This window comes from Cnephaeus nilssonii (genome assembly GCF_951640355.1).
Source record: "Cnephaeus nilssonii genome assembly, chromosome: 4".
In the NCBI taxonomy this organism is placed as follows: domain Eukaryota; kingdom Metazoa; phylum Chordata; class Mammalia; order Chiroptera; family Vespertilionidae; genus Cnephaeus; species Cnephaeus nilssonii.
Genome location: NC_137075.1, coordinates 62,328,322 through 62,347,556, shown reverse-complemented (window position 1 = coordinate 62,347,556; position 19,235 = coordinate 62,328,322). Strand labels below are relative to the sequence as shown.

The window sequence follows — 19,235 nt, the reverse complement described above, 5'->3', positions numbered from 1 at the left end:
CTGTACAAAAATAGTCCAGAGCCCCCAGAAGGAGCCCAGCCCTGCCCACACCTTGATTCTAACCCAATGAGACTCCTATCAGGTTTCTAATCTACAAAATTATAAGACAATAGATTTGTAGTATTTTAAGTCACTATGTTTGTGGTCATTTGTGACAACAGCAATAGAAACGAACACAGACCTTACTTCCCTCACTTGGAAACGAGTGGGGTTTTCATCCTCTTTGAGAAGTGGGGTTAGTGGAGCCTAGCATTTGCCCCTTTACCTCCCAGAATCCCCCAGGACACCCTTGGAAAAACTTTGTCCTTTGACCAAGGGATCCATAAAGGTAAATCACAAAAGCAATGCCCTCTGTGTCAGACTGAACTTACTTGGAGCAGAACTATAATCTTTTCTTAGTAATGAAAATAAACTCTGTCCCAAGTTACTAAGTAATTAGCAGATCCCAGTGTCCCAACACACTAGCATCCAAATCCGTATGCACTTCATCAGTAAACTCTCCCCAGCAACCACGCCCACCCCAGAGGGCTTTTGTGCTGCCTCTGATCTAGTAGTGAAATCACCAGGGCCACCTTCCAGATTTCTGAGTCATCCACACCATAGCAGGTCCAAGTAGCAGCAGCAGCTGGATTGTGAACTTAAGGCAGCAAAGCCCAAACTCTGCCCTGGAAATTCAGCTGCCGCTAAGGGTCTCGCCCTCCCTCCTCCCACCTCATTACTTTCCCTAACATCTTCAGGCAATTGCCCTTTCGTCTCCTGGGAGCCGTGCAGCTGGCCGAAAGACACGCTGCCAAATGCAGTCCATGGGTGCAGGGATGCGCTCCAGCTACATAGCAGCAGCCACTTAACTGATTGCCTCTGCTCTCAGAAGGGCGTTTGAGAATAGGTTTTTTTTTTTTCATCGTTCAAATATTTCCATTGAACAAAACATCTGGGGGAGACAGCTACTGTCCTAACTACTATGTGGTCTCGCTAAGAAGGCCCATGCCAAGCCCTGTGGCTGTTGTCAAGACGGTTTGTTTTAGAGGAGGGCCTCTTTGGAGCTTCCACTTTTTCATTCTATCAACATTTGCTGGAAATGAGTGGGGTTTTTCACTCAGAGTGTACCCCCTACCCTCACTCTCAGCAGTTCCAGGGTACAGAGGTCAAGGCAGCCCCAGGCTGACCCAGGAGGAAAGAGCTGTGATTGCTTTTGACAGATTTTGTTGCATTCAACACTGAAGCCCACCAGGTAGGCTGCCCAGGAGATCCATCCAGAGATAGAAAACATGACTTTTGAAGGAAAGAGCTTAGATCAACTGAAGACTTGCACTAGAAATGGTTCTGGCCCCAAATAGAGGTCTGTTCTAAGCACTCGGATGCAGAAATCTGACAGACAGGGCACCGGCCACTACACAGAGGAAGCCTGTTCCAAGGTGGGCAGGTCAGCAAAGCTCAGCCCACAGGGAATTTTATCAGCCTGTTATCATCCTGTCGTCATCCACTCTTGTTAAATGCGAGACCTGCCACAGATGCCTGCCAAATGACAGGGAGGGACCATGACTCTGACTCGGAGAAATGTGCTTCTGACAAGTGTCACAGAGTACTTCAGGGTGCCTGGGAGGCCCCGGCCACAGACTGCCCAGCATGGCCACAGCACGTGTGCCAGAGAGCTTCCCTTTGAGCGAGAATGGAGGGAGGGGAACTGGCGGGAGAGGCTAAGGTTGCCATGGGCAGCAAGGAGCAGCCTCCAGCCTGACCCACATCTCCTCTCTCACATGCGCTTGAACAGTAGCGACCGCCTCTGAGCATCTATCAACAACTCAGCACCACTGGGCTCAAACAAGAGCAGGCGGGAAGCAGAGACAAGGAGCCCTCGGAGAGAACCGGCCAAGTCCAGGGAAGCTTTGTGATGAGGTCTTGGAGGCTGAACCAAAGGACCAGAAAGGTTGTCCTGGCAACCCCTGCTGGTTAGAGACTTTGTTTGAAGCCCTGTAAACTCCAGACCTGGCATGGTCACATTTTTTAGAAGCCTGTATACATACATTTAGCTTTCAAAGTAACAAAAATTGTATAGATTAACAACAGTCTGTGCTAGCGAGGGTCCCCACACAGTTGTTGGGAATATAAATTATATCATCTCCTAAAAAGGTAGATTTTTAAAGGTAGTATCTTTGGACCTTGAAATTCTACAGAAATTCCCACATGGTCTACAAATAAGTGTTATAAATATGCTCACCGAATTATTACCAAAAATAAAAGAAAAAGTAAGGTGAGGGAGGAGAAGAAGCCCAGTTAGCAACAAGAAAATGAAAATGTAACTTTTCATGTAAAACACATGTAACAATTAATGCAAACAAATAATATGCAGTCTTTCAACATGGGATAGGTTTATATTAGCATGGAATCAAAGTCTATGATATTAGTTTTTTTAAATATGTTTCACAGAACATTGTTATACTATCTTATTTTATTTTATTTTTTAAAATAAACATGCTTTCTCACACACAAAAGGGTCAGGAAGGCTTTATTTTTAGAGTTCTGATACCATCTTGGAAATATTTTTTCTTCTCTGCAAAAGCAAATGGGATTAATATCCTTTATTGTTCTTGAGCCAGGTAAGAGCTCTGTCTGTGAGGAGGAAAAATAGAAACTGGCTAATTCCCAGCTGACTAGAAATTCCTTCAATTAGAAATCATGCTTTTTAGGCTTTTCTTTCTTAACAAAGAGAAACCTGCCTCTGCAGGTCCCAAATGAGAAAAGAGCTATGATTGGATGTCACCATGGACGCACAATTTCAGACAAGGAATAAAATGGATCAGAATCCCAGTTTACTGGCACTCAGCACGGGCTGCGGGCTGCAGCCCCAGCCCCGCTGCCCCGTGAGCAGTGCTGGTTCTGGGGTTGAGACATTTGGAATGACAGAGATTGACCGAGTTCTGCGGTGAGGCAGAAGCAGCAAGCAAGGCCGGCAGGACCGTATCTGAATACTGTTTAGCCCTGCATCTGAAGGGGGAAGAGGACTGTGTCTCTGTCCCCTGGCACCCTAAAATGTGCTACATTGTGATTGTTTTTAAAAAGGTACAGTCTGGTGCAATGAGAGGAGCCAGTCCCAAGCCTGGCATGTAACATAGGCCGAGAGGTTGAAACTTTGGCAGAAGTTGCAGCATGAAGAATATTATGAGGGAAACTGCTTTCTTCCCTTTTTATAAATCCATTCCTTTCATTTCCTTCTTTTTTAAAAAAAATCAACAGGTTGTAAATTACTTTTGTAACTTTGTAAAGTAAAAAGACATTTTAAAGAAATCCAAACAAAACTTGTTATAGGACGGATTGTACTTTTTCTCCCATGACTGCAGATAACTGAAGGCCCCAGAGAGGAGGGTTTCTGACGTCCACAGAAGGCTAGGAAGCACCTGCCGTGTGCTTGCTTGTGAAGACTGGTCACAAGCAGAGAGCAATTTGACCACTGTTATCACCCTGTGTTTGTGCAGGGACCCACTGGCAGTGCCTATAATTCACTGCTCTTCAAACAGGCTGGATTTACTTTATTATTATTTTTTTATTATTATTATTGATTTCAGAGAGGGAGAGAGAGAGAGGAAGAGAAGGACAGAGAGAGAGAAACATCAATGATGAGAATCATTGACCGGCAGCCTCCTGCATATCCCCCTACTGGAGATTGAGCCCACAACCTGGATATGTGCCCTGACCAGGAATCAAATTGGGACCTCCTGGTTCATAGGTCGATGGTCAACCATTCAGCCACACTGGCCAGGATAAGCTAGCTTTAGGTCAGCAAATGGAAGAAGGGAAATTACATAGTTGGGAAATTACATTGTCGCATTCATTTAACAAAGATTTGAACTCAAGGCTGAGTGCTGGGCCCTGGGATATAGGATGGATGAAACATAAACCTTGCCCTCAATGGGTTCATTTCTACATTGACTTCAAACACGGGAAAAGAGTTCAGATGGAGGGAATTCAGCCAGACACAGGTGGAATGAAGAATCGGTGGCCAAACTGAGTACACAGTACCCTAAAAGCATCACATCTAAAACAACTCTCACTGCCAAGTACAAGTATTCTCCCTCCTTTCACTGTTGAGAAAATGGGCCCAGAAAAGAGAAGCTACTAGTCATTAGTGCCTGTATGAGAAACTGAGGCATAAGTGCTACATGGAGCTGGGAGGTGTTTCCCATTCCCACTAGCTTTGGAGCTTGGACTCTGGGTGAAAAAGCAAGCATGACCCCTTAAGCCTAAAGAAGCAAAAAGGAGCTGCTTTTAAGATCTAATTCCATCCCAGTGTGGAGGTGCGGGCATGGATTTAGTAACACAGAGTTTGCATTCAGTGGAATAGCATGGTACTGCCGTTGCCCCAAACGTAAGAATCAGAGTGCATACCGTGCCATGGAAGCCCAGCTATGTGGGTTCAACTTAATTCTGCCTTGGGTGCAGAGTGGCTCAGAATATACATGAAGCCAAAATCAAGGAGCCTCACTGAAAACCCTGAGAAGAGCATATCTGATGCAGAATAGACGAAATAACCCTGGGCACAGAGAGGTTATTTGGAGATTGTCTTTGATAAAGAAATCCCACAGAGTGGCCAGAAAATGGCTTTCAGGGGAGAGGGAAGAGATCAACCAAAGGACTTGCATGCATGCATGCATATCAGCATCACCAATGGACACAGACACTAGGGGGGTGAGGGCATGTTATAGGGGTGGGGGTGGCTGTGGAGAGGTCAATGTGGGGAAAAGGAGACATATGTAGTACTACATGTAACACTTTAAACAATAAAGAATTGAAATAAATAAATAAATAAAAATCACAGCATTAAAAAAAAAAAAGGAAAGTGGCTTTCAGAACACACTGAAGGAACCGGACCCCTCGGCTCCTGCCTCCCAGCGATGGGGACCAAGCTGCAGCACTGGCTCCAGGCCCCGCCGGCAGTCATCACAGTCCTGGTGCAGAACTGCCCCTGGGAGGCTGGCTGAGGCAGCAGAGCCGGGGTAAGAAGTGGGCCTCCAAAATGAACACACACTTTTCTCTTCCCTGTTCATCTTTGCCCACATTGACCAAGCTGGTCCCTTAACTCAAGGGGCTAAAGTGCTGTAGGAACAATACTTTAGAGTTGACACACAGGGAAGGGCCATACCCCAGGGTATAAACGGGGGTGGAGCGTGGAGACAGAAGGAAATAACAGAAATAATCAGGCCCCACAGGCTGAACCCCTGACCCTGACCCTACCTGCTGTGTGACCCCGGGTGAATTACCTCACCCCCGACCTCAGCCTCGTCCTCTGTAAAACGGTGACAACCTGCCTAATGGGCTATGGGGAGGTTTAAAGCACCAGACCCTGTGGCAGGCACTTTGCCCAGTGCCTCGTACGTTTTAAGTACTCCATAAATGGCTGTTAAAACTATTAACTACTCAAGGGGAGACTCCAGTTGGCTTCTTGTGAAACCTGAAACCGACTTTTGAAAGGTCTGACTGCAGCAATGCCACGGGGCCGAGCCTGCAGCCACACACAGGTGTCTCAGGAGAACCACCCAGGCCCGTTCCCTGCCCGAACTCAAGACACCTCTTTGGCAGGGGTGCCTGGGCTCCTCACTCTGCCGGCTCTGAGGTTTCTGTGGTCAGTTTGCAGCTGCCAGCCTGGTCTCTCTTCTCCACACCCCACAGCAGTGCCGCTTTAGCCCAACTGACACAGCTGCTCTTAGGAACAAAGAAAATACCTTCAGTCTTTTCAGAAACACTAACTTATGGAGTAGCCGCACTGTAGAGACCCCCCCAGGATTTCATCTCATAAATCTAAAAAGCACATTATTTAAGGTAGAATTTCATTGACAAAACCACAACCTACAGTAACATGAGGTACAAGCCCACAGACACAGGTGCGAGTAACAGGCTCCCATACTTTCCAGCCAGGCTCATGTTCCAGACCATGCAGCCTCATGCCGCTGAAGCCAGACACAACCCCGCTGGGTCTCTTGGCGGCTTTACCAATACACAGCTCAGGCAGTTCACCAAGAGCCACACTCAAGGCCACGTCTCATATGCATCAGGAGGCTTAGACCTTCCTTCTCCAAGTGTGATCTACAAACTTGGCAGCATGGGCATCACCCGGGGCTGGTTAGAAATGCAGACACCCAGACCCCGCCCAGACCTAGCCAATCAGGACCTGCATTTTAACCATACCTCCAGATGACACTGCTTTAGGGCATTTACAACAAAGTCTACCCAGATAGACTTGCGATAATTTGTTGAGGTTTCTACTTGACCTTTTTCTTTCTTCATGGAAATTCCATGAGAGCATGGACTGTGCCTATCTTAGCCACTGGCATATCATGCTCAAATTGTCATTGGCTGGCTGGCTGGCTGGCTAGATGGTTGGATGTATGGATGGTTGGTATACCAAGTGACTGAAGAGACCTATCCTGTTGTAAGGGCAAAGAAAGATGCAAGCAAGCGTCTGAGTAAGAGAGTACCTGGGCTTGGGGGGAAGATGTCTTTAAACAAGGCCATCAGATAAGGCCTCTCTACAAAGGGTTGGCATTAGGGGTTGCATTAGGACAAGACTTGATGAATGAGGAGGAACATGCTGGAGAAGATGATATCAGGCAGAGGGAACAGCACCTGCACTTGCCCTCTAAAGAGACTTTTCCTATAGGCCAGTAAAGAGAGAGAATCTTGTTTGGCTCTGGCGGTGGAACAAAGAAGCTCCAAGGAGGCAGAGTCGGAAGGCTCCATGATGATCACGATGCTGGGGGCAGAAAGGCTGTGTCTGCAGTCACAGCTGCCTCGCCAAGGCTCTGGGAGCTCGGTGTGAGGGAGGCTGGCTGTAGAGGGAGGCATCCATCAGCCGCCCTGATTGGGCTTTGTGGCTGCTGGCCACAACCCCTCCAGCCTCAGATTCCACTAGTCTACAGTTGCTTGCAAACTAGAAACATGGAGATTACTTACTGCTTTCAACAAGTCAATCCAGGAACTTGTGGGTAGGGTAGCCCAGCATCCAAGGGTCCCGGAGCCCAGTCCAGATGTTACCCTGCAGCAGCACACTGGCAAAGAAGAGAAATGATAGGTGTCAGTGCAGGGGAACACATCAGCAGGTGACCAAGATTCTCCCAACACTGAATGACACTGAGGGGGTTGGGATTATAAAAAGGGTGAACAAGGGAAATGTTAAGGTGGGGTAAACGACCCTGGAGCACCGTGCAGTGACACAGCTGGCAACCCTCGGCCTCCCATCTCAGGAGATGTGCCATCCTGCTACCAGCAGCTCCAGAGCAGCCTCTCTGCCAATTCCACAACGTGGAGACCAGACATAGGGCTGCTAAGCGCCCTTGGAGATAATCAGGCCCAGTCCCTCTCTTTACAGACGTTAAAAAACAAGACTCCGAAGAAAACAGGCCTTGTCCAAAATCAGCAGCGAGTAATGGCAAGTTCAGGAATGGAATCCAGAACCAAGTCCATAAAGCTTAAATTTACCTGTAAATTACCTTCCTTAATAAAACTCAGTTTCTAAATAAATGTTCTTCTTATTCTGTCTGGCTCTTAACCGAGAAGAGACAAGGCAGCCTGCAGTTCCAAATCTTAGCCATTCCCCTAGTTCCCTCTTCTTAATCCCCAAAGACTTTCAACAGCCAAACTGGAACTCCTGGATTTCTTCACAAACAAAATTTTTAAAAAGCAAAGGAACAAAAACCCCAGAATTGTTCGCATTTGACTACAAGAAAAAACTAAAAACTTTTGAGAAAAAACTGAAGACCTAAAAATTCTGAATTTATGAGATATAAAGAACAACACAGACCAATAAAAGCTCCTTTTGCATACATTAGGGTTCCAGACCCTGAAAACCAGACTGCCCCCCACCCCGCACCCCAGGAAATAGTACATTTCAAAGATGTACTATTTCCTGGGGTGGGTTAAGACAGTGGTCAAGGGTCATTTTGTTAAAATGAAATGTATGATCCAAATGAGAATTCTCTAGGAAATATCTTCTGATTATGATTTCTTAAATTTAAGCTTCATCTAATTATATATTTAAACCATAATCATTAAATAGCTGCCTCTTCCGCTGGGGTTCTAGGTCCAGCTGAGCCTGACAAGTTGAAGCAACCGTAGGCAGATGGCACCTAGCCTTACAGCCCCTCGGTCAACTCACCTGTAGCAGGAAGATGGACAGGATAAAACCCAGGTATCTCTCAGCTAGAGAATCCCACAATTCCCTTACATGGCTGAACAAAGCTGAAAGTCCCTCACATTAAGTCAGCTTAGACTAGAGAAAGCATAATGACTCGCCCACTTTGAAGAAGTGCATGTCCCTTGTTATAAATCTAAATTGCCATATCTTTTAGGAAATAACTACGAGGTTGGTGTAACAATAGTTGTATTTTGTTTCCAGGGAGTTAGCTGCAGCATTGACAAATCTGTCCCCACCCTCACTAAATGGGCATTTGGATCTGTTTCCCCAAAGATCCATTATATTTCTAAAGCAAAAGGGTTTCTTTTGCATAAAGCGGAATTTAGGCAGTGAGGTCATCTGTTTTGAAACTACAACAACCATTCCAATTTTTTCCTCCACTTGAGCATTCTAGTTACTCTGGGTCAAGAGAAGGAGACATAGGTTTCAGAAAAAATGCAAAGCCTGCTAGGCCACCCACAGCATAATCAAGGATTCCACCCTGGTAACTTCCTGCTCATTTCCCTTGCAACAGTGAGGCACGCTCAGAGGTAGAAAGTCAATGCAGACTCATACACAAGCAGACCAAACGTTTCAAGAAATCTGCAACAGCCTCAAGATTCACTTAAAAACAAACACACACAACCTACCACAATGGCCACATTATTCCTTATCCTTATGGGGAAAGAGGGTCCACAAATTTCCCTGGAAATATGATGGACTTTCTCACCCCAAAGAACGCAATGCCTTCAGTTTCAAAGGGTTAGTGAGCCACCTGAAATTTCTCTCTGTGCCTCTGGTTAAGGACCCCTGCTTAATTAGAATGTTATAAGGAGTCCCCTTTTATAATTCTCTGAACTTTCTACAACCCCTTTGTAGATGGGACTGTGCAGGGAAACCCCATGAACAAAGTGATACACAGTGCAGGGAACAGTGAGGACATGGGCTTGTTGCAGCATTGATGGTGGAGAAGTAAGGCTGACAACTGTTGGAGAGCCTGTGCTTCTCTTGGATCATTTGCATAAGTTTCAACAGGGAGCTTCCCAAAGATATGTTTGTACTTGGTACTCAATTTCCAAAACTTACACACACACACACACACACACACACACACACACACACACACATTAGAGGCCTGGTGCACAAATTCGTGCATGGGTGGGGTCCCTTGGCCTGGCCAGTGATGGGGGCCGATGGGGCCGGCTGGCCGGGGAGGGACTACGGGAGGGCTCCAGGACGTGTCCAGCCCTCTCACCCAGTCCTGATCTGCCAGACCCCAGCAGCAAGCTAATCTACCAGTCGGAGCATCTGCCCCCTTGTGGTCAGTGCGAATCATAGCGACTTGTCGAGCGGTCAACCGAACGATCAACCCAACTGTCGGACACTTAGCATATTACGGTTTTATTATATAGGACTGTTTAGGAATGCATATATAGGTAATAAAAATAAGAACAGCAAGGGCTGGTTAAAACAAAAAGTTGGAAACACTCTTCATTTCAGAGGGAATGGGGGAGCATCTAAGGTATTCGTAGTGTTGATTTCTTAATTGGGTGTTAGCTTCACAAATGTTCTTTTTAACTCTTCAAATTAAAACAAATGACAGATGCATGTCAGTGACAGGGGCCTCCACGAGTTCTCAGCCCCAATTTAAGACACACCAGTAACTCTGTAGAGTCCTGTGCTGACCAAGGGGTGGGGCCTGACAGGGAACAGTTACAAGTTCTGGCCCCAGGGGCACCGTCTATAAATAAACTTCGTTTTTAAAAGTCCACGCCCTGGGACAGTCCTGTGCTCTGGGCTGAAGCCACAGTGACCTCTGATGCCTCCCGTCACTGTGGGAATAGCTGGTGTTGGGTTTCGAGAACCCATTGGTCTTTCCCCATACACGCCCTGCAGCCTATTTCCCGTGGCACATTCTGTTACGGTGAACAATAATCACTGAGTCTTCCTAAACAGCTAAGGAAGGAGCAACAGCCCAGACCCTGCTGCAGAGTTCAGATGAACGTCTGGGCATCTCCTTCCTCAGGCGGATACAGGCTGGGGTTTCTTACGTCTTCTCTGTCAGGTGCCTCATCCGTATCTTCCTTGGGAGAGTTCTGCTCATTCAGTGATTGGTCAAGTCATCCACTGGCCAGAAAATCAGGTGAAGTGCATGGAGACACGACCAGTATGTCCCAATTCCTAGTCCTTGCCACCTACTTACCAATAGTATCTTGACCAAATAAGGAAAGTATTTCTTCTTTCCTAATAATTTGAGCAAGAGTATGCCCAGTTATTAAGGAAAATACCCTTTTTTTGTGTGTGTAATCTCAGTAGCAGACAAAGCTGTCATTTTTATTTTTAGTTGCAACAGCCAAACATTGACACCATGGCATCAAACATTTTTAATCTGATTTTGGATAGCCTGCACCCATACCCTGTGCTGGACCCATGTATAATGTGACACATAAAGGAAATATTATAGCCTGGCCAGTGTGGCTTAGTGGTTGAACATCGACCCATGAACCAGGAAGTCATGGTTCGATTCCAGATCAGGGCACATGCCCAGGTTGTGGGCTCCATCCCCAGTAGGGGGTGTACAGGAGGCAATCGATGATTCTCTCTCCCATCATTAATGTTTTTATCTCTCCCTCTCTCTTCCTTCCTCTCTCTGAAATTAATAAAAGCATATTTTTAAAAGGAAATATTGTAGTCCCTTATCTCTTGCTAATGGTCTTTTCTATTCTAACACAAGTCTGCAGTTAAAAACAAAAAGAAAAGCAAAAGCCAAATTTAAAATGCAGATCCACTCCCTAATATCACCTTCAAAGTAAAACACCCACTGGGCACTGCCATCTCTGCCGAGTTCAAGATGGGCACGGCTTTCCTGTGTGCACGTGAATGAGTCTGCGTGTCAGTGTGTGATTGTGTGTCAGTGTGACTGGGTGCGTGTGTGAACATGAGTGTGTCTGTGAACTTTCACGGGAGTGCACATACGCACATACAAGCCCAACATTCTTCTTGATTGACTCTAAACAATAGCTTACAGGGAAACCAGCAGTAAGGACTCAGGAAAAGTGCAAGCCTGCCAATTCCAGAAGGACAAAGGGCTTCAGAAACTAACATGGGAACAAAATGATCTCATGCCCCTTTCCCAGTGAGACTGCGCCCAAGTGGGATCCTTCTCACATTCGAGTGCTCACTTCCAGGCAGTCACTGCTTCCACCCTAGGGGACCGCTTGGGAGGATGGCCAAGCCAGGAAACAGATTCCAGAGGTAGGTTTTGATGTTTAACCCAGGCAATCCACAGACAGGGCTCCTCCGCCCAGGAGGGGGCTGAGACTCCCTGTGAGAAGTGAGACTGTGGCTTATGCTAAGGGTATTAGTCACTCTGTCCGAAAGCTAGTTCTTCCATGAGGGTAGGGAACATCTGGACCGCGGGCCGTAAGGCCCGAGAAATCATTTGGTCTGGCCCTGCCACAGCATTAGGGGTGGGTTAATTAAACCTTTGACCAAGCAGGCTAATTTTTAAGTTGATAATTTTATATGGCCCACGAATTATGTTATAAATATCCAAATGGCCCTTGGCAGAAAAAAGGTTCCTCACCCCTACTTTAAATCAAGGGCCCGGGTCGGAGCTGAAAGTGGTCCCTCCAATAACAGGCTTGCATCTGGGGCACTATACTGTGCTAAACTTTGATCCCTAGTGGTTCTGAGCCTGGGAGAACACAGGCAGGAAAGGCCCCACGCCCCAGGCCTTATGGTGCCTCCTCCCCATTATCACAGCAGGGCAATGGGAATGCGGCATTCAACCTACGGGGATGGTGGGACACGTGAATGAGCTCTGTAGGTAGCTCTGCTCCTATACCCGATCATTTGCCCCCCTTCATTTATTCGATATACACTGAAGTGCCAGGCTCTGTGCTAAGTGCTAGGAGAGGAAAAAGGTGGTACCTTTTAAGGTCAATAAGTTTTGCAGACACCCCACCACCACCACAACCACCACCACAGCCAACAGCCCCAACACATACACACAATAGTTGTACTTCTGGTATCCTTAGAGAGGGGAGATGTCAAGACAAAAAAGCTCTTAAATGAATTAGTTTTTAGTTAATCTCAATAGTCCCTACATACATTTTTTAAATAGTGAAAAATATTTCCCGGGCATTATTAATTTATTCTATAGGCAAAATACTAGATATACACAGATTAATAACTTCAACACAATAAGATAGTCTGTATTCTGCCCCAAACTGGTTTTGCAAACTGAAGGGGCAAATAAAGCACTTTATCTATATAATAAAACCCTAAGAAAACCTTTATGGTGGGATGACCGGAACAACTGGTTGCTACGATGCACACTGACCACCAGGGAGCATCGGCTCAACACAGGGGGAGCACTGCTCAGCCAGAAGCTGGGCTCACAGCTAGTGAGCACAGGGTGGGTGGTGGCAGTGCTAAGAAGCAGCAAGCCAAGCGGGTAAGGAGCAAGCAGGAAGACGGTAAGGAGCGAGGGGTCCCAGACTGCAAGAGGGTGCAGGTCGGGCTGAGGGACCACTCCCGTGCACGAATTTCGTGCACCGGGCCTCTAGTATAAGTATATATTTGTCATACTTAGAGGCTATAGTGTTTTAAAGGAACTTTAAGTCACCTGTGAGGGTAGGAAATATTTAAGTAAGCCCTAACCTTCATCACCTTCCACAGCCCAGTGGTGATATAGCTACTACCCCAGCCAGAACCCCTTATTCATTCCCTCTGCAGGGAAACCCCACCACCTCACCTTCCATCCTGTCCCAGAGCCCTCTTTTCTCTCATCTGTCTCAGCCTGGAGCTCCTTGAGAGCAAGGTCTTCCCTTTCCTGCTGGCACCCCCAGACCTTTCACAGATCACCCAGTGAATTTCCAGTAAGGAAAGAGAGAGAAGGTGAACAATGATTCTTCTATATGGAGGACTTCACAGGTAATGAAAATAAGAGATTGGGGAAAAGGAAGGGTGTGATTGGACCTTCTTCCAAATCCAGCATAACTCCATGATTTCACATTCAGGAATAAAGATATGAGAAAAAATTCGACAGTCTTCCCAAAGTTCCAGCCCATATGAGCAGCCCGGCTTCCCCCATCAATCAGTCTGACAGCAGCAGAAAGACAGGAATCAGACTCAAAGGTGTTCGCGTTCTTTTTTTTTTCTTTTTTTTTCCAATCCTTACTCCAGGATATTTTTACCATTGATTTTTAGAGAGTGTAAGGGAGGGAGGGAATGAGGGGGGAAGGAACGAGGTGGGAGGGAGCAAAGAGGAGGGGGGAGAGAAAGAGAGACACATCAATCGGTTGCCTCCTGCGTGTGCCCCACCAGGGCTGGGGATCAAACCTGCAACCCTGGTACATGCCTTTGACCAGGAATTGAACCCAAGACCCTTCGGCACATGAGCCGACTCTCTAACCACTGAGCACACATGCCAGGGATCTTTCTTAGGTCTTTCCTTTCTGGGTTCCCTACAGTACTGCCTTTCCTACTGCCTTTCTTCCTTCTCCCCTGCACTCAGGATACAGTTCTAATTTCTTCCTTCGGGATAACAAGCCCTGTACCCTTAGACCTGCACCTGATTTCCCCTGACTCAGCCTCTTCCCATAGACACACACACACCCCACGAACCACAGACCAGTCCCAAGAGTGTGTCTGAGATTCTCCTCACCCCACGCACCACATCCTGTCTTCTACTCACCCACTTTGAGGTCTGTGCCCAAGTCATTCCTCCCAGCAAAGTCCAACCTCCTCATCTGATGTAAATCTACCTTCCCCCCCAAACCCAGGTCACACCTCTGGCCTCCACGCCGACCCCTCCGATCATCCCACCAAATAGTCTTTCCTTCCCCTACGTGCCCTGAGCCTTTGTCTCACAGCGAGAGACCTCGTACCAGAGAATGGAGCTTCTGTGTGCTCTCACCATCCCCAGACTGAGTTCCTGGGAGCCAAGGATGCCACCACCTTTATTTTTGCACCCTACGTGGCATCCCACATAAGCCTTGGCAACAGTGAGGCTCCAACACGTATGAAATGCTTAGTGTTTCAAAGGTTCTTGTAGGGTGGCTCTCTGGAATCAAGTCAAGCACACAAACTGCCTGAACACGAGGATAGATTTTTGTTTGGGGGTGTTTTTGTTTTGTTGTTTTTTGCACACCACACCAATACAAGTATTCCAGCACATCAGTCCATCTGTCAAGACTCCATGTCCCAAGGGACGAACAAGCAGACTTCCTCAGCAAACTCTGCTCTCCTCTGGGAGCGACTGAAGAAGCCCGTGACCTCGGGACGCACAGGCACGCTTTTCCATAGGAAGGACACTGCTTCTGGATAAGTAGCATAGTTAAAGGAATGCAATTTATAAACTCCCGCTAAAGTCATATATTTCTTTTGAGACAGATCAACCCACACGCTTTTTCTTCTGATTCATTGCCTGTGTTATGTGGGTCTAGAATTTAGACAATTCCCTATGGTCAGAAAATGCATGTGCTTATGACCAGATAGACATGGCAATGTTGCTAATGCTCGTCCCAGATCAGTCTGCTTACACGCTCCAAATAAAATAAGAAATATTTGACCCCAGTAAAGAAGCCTCTGGAATCTCCCTCCCCCTCCCCCCTTTCCCCTCCTCCCCCCCCCCCCCCCCCCCCCCCCGCCGCAAACACAAATGTTTCTCATTTGGCCCAAGCTCTGTTTCAATTACATGCCAAGAAAAGACAAAGAAAAACCCCCCACTACTACCCATTCCTGCTTTCATGAAATGTTATAAATTATCTTTATTACATCATATAGTAGTGTTGCCTCACAAAAGGTGATGCTGACAAATGGCTACAGGAGCCTTTTCTCAGCGACAACTTTATTCGTAGGTGTTCCTTCACTGGCCTTTTTTTTTTTTTCCTCCAGAAACCAGAAGGCAGGAGGATGTGTCCCATCGGAAGCCCTGATGTTAGCGTCTAAAGAGCTGTTAGGAATATCAACATCTAAAAAACAACTCCTTTGTGACACTAAATAATTTCCAAAACAAAAAAAAATGACTGGAGGAAGTACCTTCATATCCCCAGCTAAGTAAGTCCCAGCTATGAAGGGACAGCAGAAGTTTAAATTTTAATACTGACCCCCTAGGCCAACCCCCTGTCACCTTCCGGTGGTGAGGCAGTTCAAGGAAATTTATTCAGCATGCTACCTCCTCAGGCACATTTCTTAGATTAGGCAAATTCTTAGGTAACAGGCATAAGCCCTGAGGGTCCCACAGCTGCAGGAGACTCATCCTCTTTTCTGTTTTGGTTACAGACTCACACTCCAGAATGACGACAAAAGCTTTCCCATGAAAACGAAAGGAAGGGAGAAAAACGTGAAGAGCTCGAGTTCTTAAAGGCTAGCCAACCTCTACTATTATTGGCCATTCTTCCTGAGGTCCGCTCTGGTGGTGGGAGTGTGAAGTTATCCAAGATTCTACACCAAAGATGTCTGTTTTCTGCTCCAAGCAGAAGTTTTAGAAGTAAAGGAACTCTGGAGACCTCCAGGCTCATCATTTATCAAGTACTCCCAGCAGACAGAGGGGATGGACCACCTGGCACTGGGAAGCCCTTCACAGCAAGATGAGATTTCCCTCTTTTATTGATGAAGTTCTCCCTTCTAGCTTAAATTCATGTCGTGTAAGATTTGCACTTATTCAATATGTGCATCCTTTCTTTCACACTAAAATAACCTTTGTCTTCCAAATTCCCTGTGTAAAACTAAGGCTCCAAAGAGAGTCTCTGGTTTATCTGGTTCACCACCCAGCACTTCACCTCTGTCCAGGAAGTAGAAATCTTGGCTCTGCCCTTCCTCCTACAGATGAGAAACCTACCGTCCGAGTGTTTGGAGACTTGACCAAGAGAGTTGCAGGCAGGCCCACGTGTAGAACCCAGGTCTCCAGCAGCTCAGTCTGGGGCTTTACATCCCTTTGCACCCGCCAGTTCACAGCTACTCCTTAACTCATAAGGTCATGATCCACGTTAACATCTGCCCCCACATCTGCTCTAGATTTAAGTTGATGAGTGTCCTCTTCTGAGCTTAGCACAAAGTTCACAAAACGGAGGCCTGCTTCTTATGTGGTTTCAGATTCCTAAAATCTCCTTGGCCTTTGGAGTATTTTCACTCCTCACCCATTAGCTAAAATTAAATGTACAAGCTGCTCCCCTGGCCCGGTGGCTCGGTTAGTTGGAGCGTTGTCCCATACACCAAAAGGTTGAGGGTTTGATTCCCTATCAGGGCACATATCTAGGTTATGAGTTCAACATCTGGTTGGGGTGCATATGGGAGGTAACTCTCTCTCTCTCTCTCTCTCTCTCTCTCTCTCTCTCTCTCTCTCTCAATAAAGAAACATCCTTGGGTGAGGATTAAAAAAAAAAAGTAAGCTGCTTAATGGAGACAAGTCATCAGCATCCAAAATCTAAAAGGAAAACTGAAATCAATCTATTCGAGGGAAAGCTGTCATCCCAAACACAGTGCAATTCAATTTAGAATGGTGTTGGCCATTTTCCTAGAAATGACCTTTGAGCCAGTGTTATCTATACTAATAAAAGGGTAATATGCTAATTAGACCGGGTAACCAGCCATCTTCCAGACATCCGACTTCCTTCCAGACAAAGCCATGGTGGTGGGGGCTGAGGCAGAGGCAGTTAGGGGCTAGATCAGGCTGGCAGGGGAGGGCAGTTGGGGGTGCGACCAGACCGGCAGGGGAGGGCAGTTGGGGGCATTAGGCAGGCAGGCAGGTGAGTGGTTAGGAGCCAGTGGTCCTGGATTGCCAGAGGGGTCCCAGATTGGGGAGGGTGCAGGCCGGGCTGAGGGACAGCCCCCCTCCATGCATGAATTTCATACACCGGGCCTCTAGTCTACTATAAGAGCTGTAGTGACCACTGTTTTGGCTGTATATCTCACATTTCAAGCAAAAGGAGAAAGGAGCCAGGCTCATATAAAAGTTTATGAATTCCAGGGGACATCGTACTCCTCTAAAGCAGTGCTCCTCAATAGGGAGCAAGTTGCACCCCTCAGAGGTCCCTGGACAATATCTGGGGACATTTTTGGCTATCACAACTGAAGGAAGGGGTGATGATAGTGGCATCTAGAGGACAGAGAGGCCAAGGATGGCACTAAACATCCTGATGCACAGGGCAGTCCCACCACGGAGAATCGCCCAGCCCAAACTGTCAACGGTGCCAAGGCTGAGGACCCTTCCTTACAACAGGAAGCAGGAAGAACACTGGGGCAAAGTCATGAGTCTCATTCTTCCCCTTGTGGGCTGCTTGGTCTGGACATAGCACCTGAATTCCTGGGTCTCTGGTTCACTGTCACTAATGGGGAGGTGGGCCTGCTTTAAAGATTTTGCAACCTCTGAACTGGATTCAACCACTACTTCTCAAAGCCTTCCAGCAGGCAGGTCTCCAAGCCTGGAGCTACTGTCTCCCACCCTAACAGCCTGGAGCAGGGCGTTCCCCACAGCCTCCTCTCAGCCCTGTCACATTTCCCCTGGAAGGAGGAGCAATGCTGAAAGCACCTTGTTTCTCCACATCACCACCCACCAAAAATGTCTCTGCTGACCTCCCCGGCCACAGAAATGAAAAGCTGAGATAGAGTTCCTGGGTTCAATGATCTCCTCTCAACTCTAAATTGATTCTATGCAGTCAAGAAACTAAGGACAGAAATGGAAACTTCATTTTGAATTCTATATTCTGCTATGTAAAAATGGGTAAGCAAAAAGAAAAAGGGTAGCTTTACAATAGAATTTTAGAAAAAAATAGCATGACTGCCAACTGCATTCAATAATGAAGAGTACTCCCCTCCCCTAGCCTCAGTTTCAGTTACCCGCAATCAACCACGGTTCAAAAACATCAAATGGGAAATTTGAGCGAGAGAGAGAGAGAGAGAGAGTCCACATTTCATATACCTTTTATTATGGTATATTATTATAATTGTTCTATTTTATTATTAGTTATTGTTATTAATCTCTTACTAAGGCTAATTTGTAAGTTAAACCTTATCACAGTTATGTATGCAAAGGAAAAAAAGTAGTATATATAGGGTGCGGTACCATCCCCAGTTTCAGGCATCCACTGGGGGTCTTGGAACACATCCCGCACAGATAAGGGGGGACTACTGCATATGGTTTTTGCATTTTTATAATACTGGGCAACCATAAATCAGCTCGCCACCCCAGCTTAGGTTAGTCCCACTTAACCTAAGGGGGAGGTCAGTACTGAAGCCATTGTCCCACGGGTAGAGAAAACATGCTACCCCTTTGCCACTCCCAACACCTTCTCTACTGGCTCCAGCTGTATGCACAACTGCCAGGAAAGAGCCTCGCTTGGCTGAGAGGCTGACCCCTCCATGTACAACCCAATGGTCTCAGAGCCACAGAACACAGGAGCTGTCTTACAAGTAAAATTCTCTTTTTCAGGTAAAGGAAAGTAACTTGTCTGCCTGGGGAAGAGATTAACATCATAGACTCCATAAATTCAACACTGTTTACTGATGTGCACACTTTCACTCTTCCTCTGAATCCCAAGAGCGTAAACCACCTGCCCAGCCATGCGGCATAGGAGTCTCATCCTCTCCATTTCACACGAGGCCCTGGGTTCTCCAGACCCCGAGCAGCTAGGACAGAGCAGCTGGCTAATGGGAAAAGTGGGAGAAGACACCTAAAGAGAAATGAGAGGGAAGTGGAACTTCTAAGGCTAAAAGGCAACAGCACACACCCCTGCTAAGAACTAAAGTTTAACACATTTCATTTGCCTCAAAAAAAAAAAAAAATACCCCACCAAAACAAACACACACACACACACACACACACACACACACACACACACAGCACAGCACAATACCACCCACTGACTGACAAGTTTCCCAATGAGACCGGAAATCCAAATCATTTAAGGGGGAGACACAGACTGGTGAAAACTCTGCAGATGGCAACAGAGGGTTAATGTCCTGGAGCAAGGCTTCCTCTCAGCAAGTACAAATCCGAAATCATAATAAAGATGCTGAAGGATTTAGTCATGAGCCCTCCCCTCGGCCATCAGAAGGAATGGCA

The 19,235-nt window shown here is 46.7% G+C and overlaps 1 protein-coding gene across 1 annotated transcript in view; it reads right to left on the bottom strand.

Moving 5' to 3' along the window:
* TLN2 (talin 2) overlaps nucleotides 1-19,235 on the bottom strand; it is a 410,048-nt gene that overhangs the window by 325,900 nt on the left and 64,913 nt on the right. The window contains 1 exon segment of the mRNA XM_079767908.1: nucleotides 6,946-7,040. The gene's annotated coding sequence lies outside the window, so the exon portion shown is untranslated.